At 41.5% G+C, this 9,881-nt stretch overlaps 1 long non-coding RNA gene across 2 annotated transcripts; it reads left to right on the forward strand.

The window, feature by feature from the left end:
• Positions 1–2,550: 2,550 nt before the first annotated feature.
• LOC138976617 (uncharacterized) lies at positions 2,551–7,464 on the forward strand. 2 transcript variants are annotated; one of them, XR_011459091.1, is made up of 7 exons: positions 2,551–2,699; positions 3,198–3,296; positions 3,506–3,598; positions 4,188–4,250; positions 4,579–4,676; positions 5,833–5,910; positions 7,257–7,464. It is a non-coding gene; the product is annotated as an uncharacterized lncRNA (long non-coding RNA). The 2 variants fall into 2 exon arrangements; XR_011459092.1 differs by having other exon boundaries at positions 4,203–4,250.
• Positions 7,465–9,881: the final 2,417 nt, after the last annotated feature.

Here is a 9,881-nt window from a genome sequence, read left to right on the forward strand (position 1 = left end):
GTGTGTGTGTGCGTGTGCGTGTGTGTGTGTGCGTGCGTATGTGGGTGTGTGTGTGACCATGTTTGAATTTATTCGGATTTAGTTCTCTTTCCTTGTTTGTATTATGATTATGTAAGGGTAAAGCGCTCTGGGCTTGTCACCACGAGTTTTACGCGCCATATAAGTAATCTTTATTATTATTATTATTATTATTATTATTATTATTATTATTATTATTATTATTATTATTACACTACAGTTAATAAAGACATATTGTGTCCGTTTTGAAAGATATGATTCGAAAAACTCACAAGCAGAGTCGTCTTTTAAAAAACATTTACTTTTTTTTAATAATAGGGAGTGGTCTAGGGGCTGGGCCGCTATTGCGCGGGTCCGCTATTGCGCGGGTCCGCTATTGCGCGAATCTAACCCTAACCCTAACCCTAAAGATTCGCGCAATAGCGGCCCCGCGCAATAGCGGGCCGACCCCGTGGTCTACGGCTTTTTTGAAGTCCAGGAATAACGCTCCCGTTACTTCGGCCTCATTAATAGCTGATAACCAAGTTTCACATAAAGAGCTGAGAGCGGTGTGGCAGGAATGCTTGGAGCGAAATCCAGACTGAAATGGATGAAACAAATATTATTCATTCGTTTTGTAGAGTCCAGCGAGTATTTATGAATATGCTTCTCCAATGGTTTAGATAAAACAGGTAAGAGGGAGATTGGTCAAAAGTTGTTAGGGTTTGTAAGATCCTTGTTTTTGGGGAGTGGTACTACCTTAGCACATTTTAGAATAGAGGGGAAAACGTTTTGTTGTATGCTAAGGTTGTAAACATAAGTCAGGGAAACAATTATGTATGGTAAAGAAGGAATTTTATCGGGACCCATTGACTTTTTATTCGCCATCTGTTCTATGAGTTTTCCAACCTCGTGGACAGTAATGGTTGGAATATGAAACGTTTCGTTTTGAGCCAACTTTGTCCACAAAATATATTTTTTAATTTTTCCAGAGAGACATCAGTATCAAGGGACTCATTCTGTGTGAGACAGGCCTACAGTTTCTCTGCGAGCGAAATAAAGTTTCGATTAAAATCGTTTAGAGTTATTTGTGATGGAACATTGGTCGATTTCTTTCGCGATTTATCTTTGCTCGTCAGATTGTAGCGGTATCTCTCTTATCAGAAAACAATTTGTTAAATATTCTGCTTTTGCTTGCCTCACCATGTTCAAACTTCATTTCTGTGTAGGTTGTACTCGGTTTTCACGTTATGTTTTTAAAAATAATCACGCAACGCCATAGCCCCAATAATGTCTACATCGGGAGACAACCTAGCTCTCCGCTCTCGTTCAAACATTCAGTCATTACTTGACTGAATGTAAAAAAAACAACAAACAAAGGCACTTCTGCCTTTACCCTGTGGGCCATTGGGATAAAACGACAAACAAAGGCACTTCTGCCTTTACCCTGTGGGCCATTGGGATAAAACGACAAACAAAGGCACTTCTGCCTTTACCCTGTGGGCCATTGGGATAAAACGCTGGACATTTTGTGTCGCGCTCTCCCTCTGAACCATCACATGGTCCATTCCTTGTCGTGGTGTGATGGCTTGCGTGCCTCAGTAACCCGGAGAGCTATGCCAGCGGGAGCTTAAGCTCCTGGGAGGATCACCCATGCTGAACAGGATAGAGGTCAGACAAATTTGGACCACCTCGTTCAGAGGTTTGCGTAGCGCCAACACCCCTGTCTAGAAAAAAAACACACGTCACAGAAGCATTGACGACGAATCAAAATCAACCTGACCTGGGAGAGGAAGGTCCTTCACAAAGAAGGCTTATGACGCAGTGCAGTGAAAGCCGAAAGGAAGCTGCAAGGCCGACTCCCCTTCTAACCCGCAGGAAAACCACAATAATTGCTACATGGAACATGAAGACGATGTACAAAACAGGGCGGACCGTCCAGGTAGCTCAGGAGATGAGGAACTACAACATCTCTCTCATTGGACTGTGTAAGACAAGGTGCACGCAGGCCAGCTGAGGCTAACATCTGGAGAGACGCTGATATACTCTGGACACACAGAGGAGGGCGCCCCACACACTGAAGGCGTGGCCCTGATGCTATCACCGGAAGCACAGCGTGCGCTCATCGGCTGGGAACCTGTCAGTCCACGCATTATTACAGCCACAAAGAAGAGCAAAATCAAACTGAACGTCATCCAATGTTATGCTCCCACCAATAACACGGAGGAGAAGAAGGATGAATGTTACCATCAACTGCAGGCTGTATTAAACAGAAGAGGAGCAAAAGACATCACCATCCTCATGGGCGACCTGGGCTGAGGTGCACGAAGCCAAAGTGGGTGACAACCAATGGGAGATCTGCCCAAGTCGGTCCGCTCCCTCCCGGTCGGGGTGCACGAAGCTTTTTTCACAGGGTTGCGTACCGAATGGGAGGCTCCCGTTTGGACCAGCTAGCTAGCAGCCCCACTCAAAGAAGTTGGCACCCAAAAAAATGGCGACCGCCTTTTTCGAAATGACATTTTTGGAGATTTTACAAAAACAACGCCCGAACGAAAAGGTAGAATGGTGCCTTCCGTTCGATTTCAAGTCATGCTTTTCACATTTCCAAGCAAGATAACCGCTGAGAGTGCAGAAACGCCGCTGTTCGACTTTGAAATCTCGAATCGCAGACGACCTTCGCTTTCACAGTACAATCATAGCAGGTGAGGCAGTGTTACTCATTTCGATCAGCTCGTTTTCGTATTTTTTGTGCAGTACGATCATGTAGAATTATTGGAATCAAAGCAGGAATGACTAAGGCATGCAAATGCGTTGATTTTGTCGAAAGCTGTACAGTAGTTAGCTAGATTCTTTCTGTTGAGTTTGTTTGTATGACTGAATTTCGTCTTCAAAATCTGACCACTTCTGTGATTTTCATTGTTTGTTTAGCTCATCGGCAGGAAAATCGTCAGGCAAAATATCAACCTGTTGAATGATAACGTTAAGATAAGGGATGTTGAAACATGTATCTGCTTGCAAACACAAGCGCAAGGCCAGATCTATCTGCTTCATTGACTGCCAGATTTTCATTGAATCTTCAAACTGACTCGTTTGCAGACTCTCAAATTAGATCCAGTGTTTGTATTCTTAGATTCATGATTGACCATTCAGGCTGTTTACGATGATGACGTTGTGTTTGTTTATGCTGATGCAATCTGCAGATCAAAGGGGACTGACCACAGGCTGACCCAGTGATCAATACAACTTGTGTTTACCACTCAACATTTCCTTCCACCTATAACTCAAGGGCAAAAATAAAGGTACATGCTTGTGGATTCATTATGCAATTCATGTCTGTGAAGATCAAGATAGTTGTGAGCTTTAACTGATTTTGCTTATTAATATCAGCACCATCCTCACCCCATAACACTCTCATATCATGTCCAACTAGCACTGTAACCAACCTTCAACCCTGCCCCCACCCCCCTATCCTTGCCCCCTCTCTGCATAATTATGTTCAATTTTTCAGAATGACCTTGTTATCACTCCAGCGTCTGACCATGGAGTCTACAGGCCATAGTCTCAGATATGATGGGATCAAGAGGATGCCACAATGATCAAGGTAACTTTGTTTGCAAATACTCAAACAGATCTAAATGCAGAAGGTGATCCACAAACATGTTTGCTTAAACATTACAAGGTTACACCCAGAACAACAGCTGGCCTTAGTTGCTTATTAACTGCAAGCAACAAAGACCCTCTCCCCCTCCCCTCTTCCACCTGCAACATATATTTTCATATCCATATCCAACTTTTCCATTGCCTCTTATGTTGTATAACTGTTGATATTTAACAGTAACAAGGTTTTGTTTCCAATCAATGGCTCTGCATTTACTCTGTACACACACACACACACACACACACACACACACACACACACACACACACACACACACACACACACACACACACACACACACACACACACACACACACACACACACATATATTCACAATCTCTCTCTCCCTGTTTTAAATTCAGTCATTTGAATCACTAACACTTAACTGGGGTTCAGTTACTGAATCTGTGATAGTGTTATTTGGAGTAAGATTATTGACTTTTTTGCTGCGCCTGTTCTTCTCACTGTTTTTCCTATCCACATAATTCGTTTTGTCCATTAAAATGCCTGTTTTTGTTTTAATCACTACAGTATGTGTCCATATAGTTTACGCCTGAGATGTGATGGGACCAAAAGGTTTCCAGAATGAAACAGGTAACTTTTTTTTGTTTACCTGATCTTTGTCATGCAGAAGTTGGTTCACATTATACATTGCAGTGTTGTTGTCTTCCAAATACATTAAACATTGTACCAGTCATTACATTTAAATGACAATGCTGACTAATATCAAACCTCCCCCGGTTCCCCAACTAGCCTTCTCACATCCAACCCCCCCCCCCCCCCACCCCACCCCGTCCACCCCCCCCCCCCCCAACTCATTAGATCACGAACACCACACTAATAAAATCATATATACTGTTGCTGCTGCTAAAAATTGTTGTGACTTGTTCTTCCTCTGTGTATATGTTTTGTGTTTCCACAGAATGCAGTTCTTCCATGCGCCTCAACGTCTATAGATCTATGGAGTCTACAACATTGTCTGAGATGTGATTTGAGCCACAGCATGTCAGAATGATCAAGGTAACTTTTTAAACACATATAGCTGATCAAACTGAAGAATTCAAACACACAGTTTCAGTGGGTTTTTTAATGCATAAAACATTGCAACAGTCAGGGGCTTTCTCCCAGTAAAGATTGTGAGGTTTTCTTTGCAAGTTGTTTCGCTATGCAGAGTGTGATGTTTTTGTTTGTTTGCTGTACTAAATGAAGATGCACAGATAAAAGAAAGTCTTGCATGTAGAGGAAGGAATATGCTTTTGGTTTTTGACAAGACACATTTTACTCATTAGAGCTTAAGTATAAATTCCTTACATTTTGAACCAAAATGTCAGACATCACAGATCTCTCAAATTAAAAAAAAATGAGGGCATCATTCTGACTTGAACATAGACCACACATTTGATAGCCTGGTTATGTTCTGTGTATAGTGAAAACATTTCGCTTCATGAATTTCACATGTTGACACCAGTGCCTAGTAGGAAATGAATCGCACATCCTCCAATCTCCACCAAAAGAAGTCAGACGTATGTGCCCATGTTAAAATAAAGTTTTATTTTTTCCATGTAAAAACCTGGACAAACATGACAATATGGTGTCTGATATACTGGGTAATATGATGAGGAACGTACCTTTAAAGGCCCAGTCCTTCTTGTGAAAGCAGTTCTGCTCAACTGGAATTTGGTGAATTTGTTGTTTTTTTACAAGTTTTTTGTTAATGAAGTGAATTCGCAAAAAAAAAATAAAGGATAACAATTTGTTGTGCACACAAAGCATTCACTGATTTAGGCTGTTGAATTTTGTCATGTGTCTTGGGAAAGGGGAAGTCTTATTCTACGTAAAAGCATCGCCAGGTTTGGGTTGAACCAAATCGTTTGCATGGAAAGGACTGTGCCTTTTAAGGACGCATGGATTTTTCATCTATTCAATTGCACGATAACAACACAACACCGAATAGTTTCTAAGCTATTATTTCTTTTCCTTTCTCGAGTCCCACGAAGTTCCCAATGCTAGGGCATACTTTTGTATAGAAGCTGTTCGTGGAAATGTCATGTAAGTTTTTACACTGGCGAACATGAATTTTTCAGACTGGCTAAAATGAAAGAAGTATGCATTCTTGTGTTTTGTTTCTGCAAGCGGTATCATTTTCCTAATGTTATCTGATTTTGATCTCTTACAGTTTTTACCGCTAGGATATGTACAATGGGCTAATTAAACATATACGCCAGCCCACATTGCAGAACAGGATATGAACAAGGTATGTAGCGCATCATTCGTTTAAATTCAAAAATCAAACTAATTTGCCTTCTTTGGCATTATGCATAAGAAAATTCATCTTTATTCTTTGCAATGTTGACTGTAATTCTGTGTTAGGGGGAAGAATTTACCCGATGCTCCCCAGCATGTCGTAAGAGGCGACTAACGGATTCTGTTTCTCCTTTTACCCTTGTTAAGTGTTTCTTGTATAGAATATAGTCAATGTTTGTAAAGATTTTAGTCACTTGAAGCAGTATGTAAGAAATGCCAAGTCCTTTGTACTGGAAACTTGCATTCTCCCAGTAAGGTAATATATTGTAGTACGTTGCAAGCCCCTGGAGCAATTTTTTTTATTAACAAGTGGCTCTATCCCATCTCTTCCCCCCCCCCCCCCCCCCCCTTTTCCCCGTCGCGATATAACCTTCGTGGTTGAAAACGACGTTAAACACCAAATAAAGAAAAAAAAGATGTGTGTGTGTGTGTGTGTGTGTGAGTGTGTGTGTGTGTGTGTGTGTGTGTGTGAGTGTGTGTGAGTGTGTGTGTGTGTGTGTTTACTGATATATTGTAATTTATTAATCGGCTGAAGACGACACAGTTTCCAAATCCCCAGTGAGACTTCTTGAGTCAGTTGCATGCATGATAGCTAACTGAGGTGTCTGCAAGATAGTAAAGGTATTTCGTATACTTCATACTTAGTGTACATTAATTTCAGCTTCGGCATGACTAGTCCCGAAAGATGCTATTTTGTAGGTGAAATGGTCTGACTTTGGTTGTCTTTCGAAAAAGAATCCAAATTCGGGGATGGACTCAACAGTTCGAGGTTTTAAATGGAGCGGTAGACTAACGAACCCGATTTAATTCTTCAAGATTGATATTTTTGGGGTTATTTGAAGGACGTAGTATACCATAAACAACCTTAGACAATCAGTGACTTGAGTACAGCCATTACAGGCAGGAGGAGGGCATCCCCACAGAGGATTGCGTTCCTGTCATCGGTTAATTTTGCGCAAGTGTGACTCCACCATGAAGGGGTCATTTTTCCAGTCAATCGTGTTCGGCGAATATCTTCATGGTTGTTGTGCATGAATTTCACTTTGTTCATCACCATTCCACGAAGTTTCCTGTTTGTAGGTTTCATGGTCCGATTTTTTAGCTTCTTTCAAAAGTGTTCCAAAGTACCCCTCCATTTAACATGTAAACTCACAACTTTGTTGACCTTCGTCATGCATAAGCTGTAGTTAATAAACACCAAATGATAACTAATTCGGTCAACGGATGTAGAAATTATAAAAACAAAAATTGGGTTGAATTTTGTGTGTGTCACCATCTATGTTTGTATTTTTGCAGGCAGGCAGGGGTGGAGTTGTGATGATGCGGCGCCGGTTGACTGAAGACACACGAACCAGCATTCTTCGGAAGTGTTTGGATCACAAATCAACATTATTTCACATTGAATGGCGGCAGACATTCATGTATATATTCTCAGCTCAGACGTGTGCTTTGAATTCGGATGTTTAAGAACAAGAGACAAACTTGAATAAAGCCTTACGAAGTACATGATTGTAACTGGAGCAAAAGTGTGTGTGTGTGTGTGTGTGTGTGTGTGTGTGTGTGTGTGTGTGTGTGTGTGTGTGTGTGTGTGTGTGTGTGTGTGTGTGTGTGTGTGTGTGTGTGTGTGTGAAGTGCAACAGTTAACAATGACGATGAGACAGAATGCTAAAGCACAGATCCTTTTATTTAACAATCTATATCGTCCTCCTTTTTTTTTTAAATGTTGCTGTGTTGACAAACGTTCTCCGAGCAAACGTCTATCTAATGTTTTTGTCATCACATTGAAAGAATTTCTTCTGAGTAGAATGAAGCTGAATTAAAATGTAAAGAAAAAAAAGACCCATTGCTCAAAACATTAAGAAACAGGATGATTTTGGTTCGGTCGTAGACCTAAAAGCATTACCGAGGGATTCATTCGAGGCCAGTGTATCAGTGCACATTGAAAATCTGTGAAACCTCAGATATAACTTTATAAAACAAACAGAATTTTGAAAAAAATAACCAAAATTCACAGTAGTTTTTTTTTGTTTTGCATCTCCCTCTTCACCCAACCCCAACCCTAATTGATGTGCCCTAAAAGCGCTCAAAAACAGTCACACGTTAGTTTTTCGCCTCCGTGCTTATCCACATTTACAAATATTGTATCATTTATTTTTGGGCACTGCCCGTCCCTTTTCTGATAATTATAGTCAAGTTTTCTTTTATTTCCCTTGGATTCCCGATGGCTCCACGGTAAACACCATGATCAGCGCATGCGCACTAAGGCCACTGAAGTCACTTTCCCGAATCTATTTATAACCTCCGACACGGTAGGGTAAATGACCGAGACGGCTTCGTGCACCGCGACCAAGTGGGAGGGAGAGACCCAAGTCGGTTCGCCCCCAAGAAGGTGACAACTCTCACAAAGTTACCACCCAATGGTTGTCACCCGCTTCGATCTTCGTGCACCTCAGCCCAACACAGGTTATGAGAAGGTCATGGGGACGCATGGACTAGGACAGATGAATGAAAACGGTGAACGCTTTGCAGACCTGTGCTCCACGAATCAGCTGGTGATAGGAGGAAGCATCTTCCCTCACAAGAAGATCCACAAAGCCACATGGAGGTCTCCAGATCACATCACGGAGAACCAGATCGACCACATCTCCATCAGTCAGACATTTCACGCCGTGGATCGTGTAACTCTGCATTTGCGCCACCGCAACTTTTTATCGCTTCACGCCGACGAAGAGGCAAGCTGCAAGGTAGGTCTCTCACAGAAAATGAAAATTTGTAGGACTTTCAGGCATCATCTAGATTCTTCATTAGTACATTTTAAAGAAGTATATACTCAAGGTCTAAGGCACGTGCTTTTTTAGTCGAAATGTCAGGTTTCGGCAGTTCAGAAGTCCGATTTCTGCTGGAATTGTAGTAAAAATTGCACGATTTGTCTCTTCCTTCGTAACTTCAACGAAACAGCACTAGTTGATGCATTCCCGTGATGATATCCTGTGAGCTAAACATGTCCTTTGTATTCTTGATGAATGATGTTGCACAATTTTGTCTTTGGGTGACGCACGCGGCAAAAGAAAACACAAACAATTAGACTTCATGTTATACGCCGCCGATGCTTGGTGTAATTCGCCACCGCAATTTCACGTCTTGGATGTTATTCGCCACCGCAACTTGTCTAATGAATTGCATAATATGTTGAAGAGTTCAGTGATTCTGTCACTTCCAATTGAAAATATTGATTTGGAGTTGTTCAGTTCAGTGTATAGTTCAGCTTTTGTAGAACACGTTTCTGAGACGCACCTGGCGGCGTTTCACTCCCACATTCTTCGTCATTCTTCTTTCCCGAAAAACGTCACGTCTGTCAGAGGCGTTCTTTTCTCTTCCAGCGTCAAACTGATGAGTTTTTGTGTTGTCGCTGGTAATAGGAATGACTGAATTTTAGAATTATTTCACACACATAAACACCAACGAAGCTTAAAGCCATATGTACTCGATGACTATACACGCTAATTGCTTTACCAACAGCTGGAGACAGACTAAATTAAGTTCCCTGCAAAATATTGTGGTCTAGGACCCCTTAAATGTTGAGATATTTGAATTTTCATTTTGATCTGGATCGTCCTATTTATAGATTTGGCAACACATGTAACGTTGATGCAAGGGAGAGAACACCGCGGCTTTGTTGACATCCTCACTTTTTCAGAGGCTAGAACAAGCTGTAATGCATGTATTATGGTCCGCGCATGGTGACGTATCGTCATTATATGGTCTTATGGTGCGTTTGACATCGATTGTGGGCAAACTACACTTTGTAAACACGGGAGTGCGTTAGTATGCCTTTAAGAATTTTAGAATTATGTGGTATTTGGCCCCACAATTTGGTTCCAATCCTGTGTGACATAAACATTGATTAAGATTGTGGAGTGT

This window comes from Littorina saxatilis, linkage group LG9 (genome assembly GCF_037325665.1).
Source record: "Littorina saxatilis isolate snail1 linkage group LG9, US_GU_Lsax_2.0, whole genome shotgun sequence".
Lineage (NCBI taxonomy): Eukaryota > Metazoa > Mollusca > Gastropoda > Littorinimorpha > Littorinidae > Littorina > Littorina saxatilis.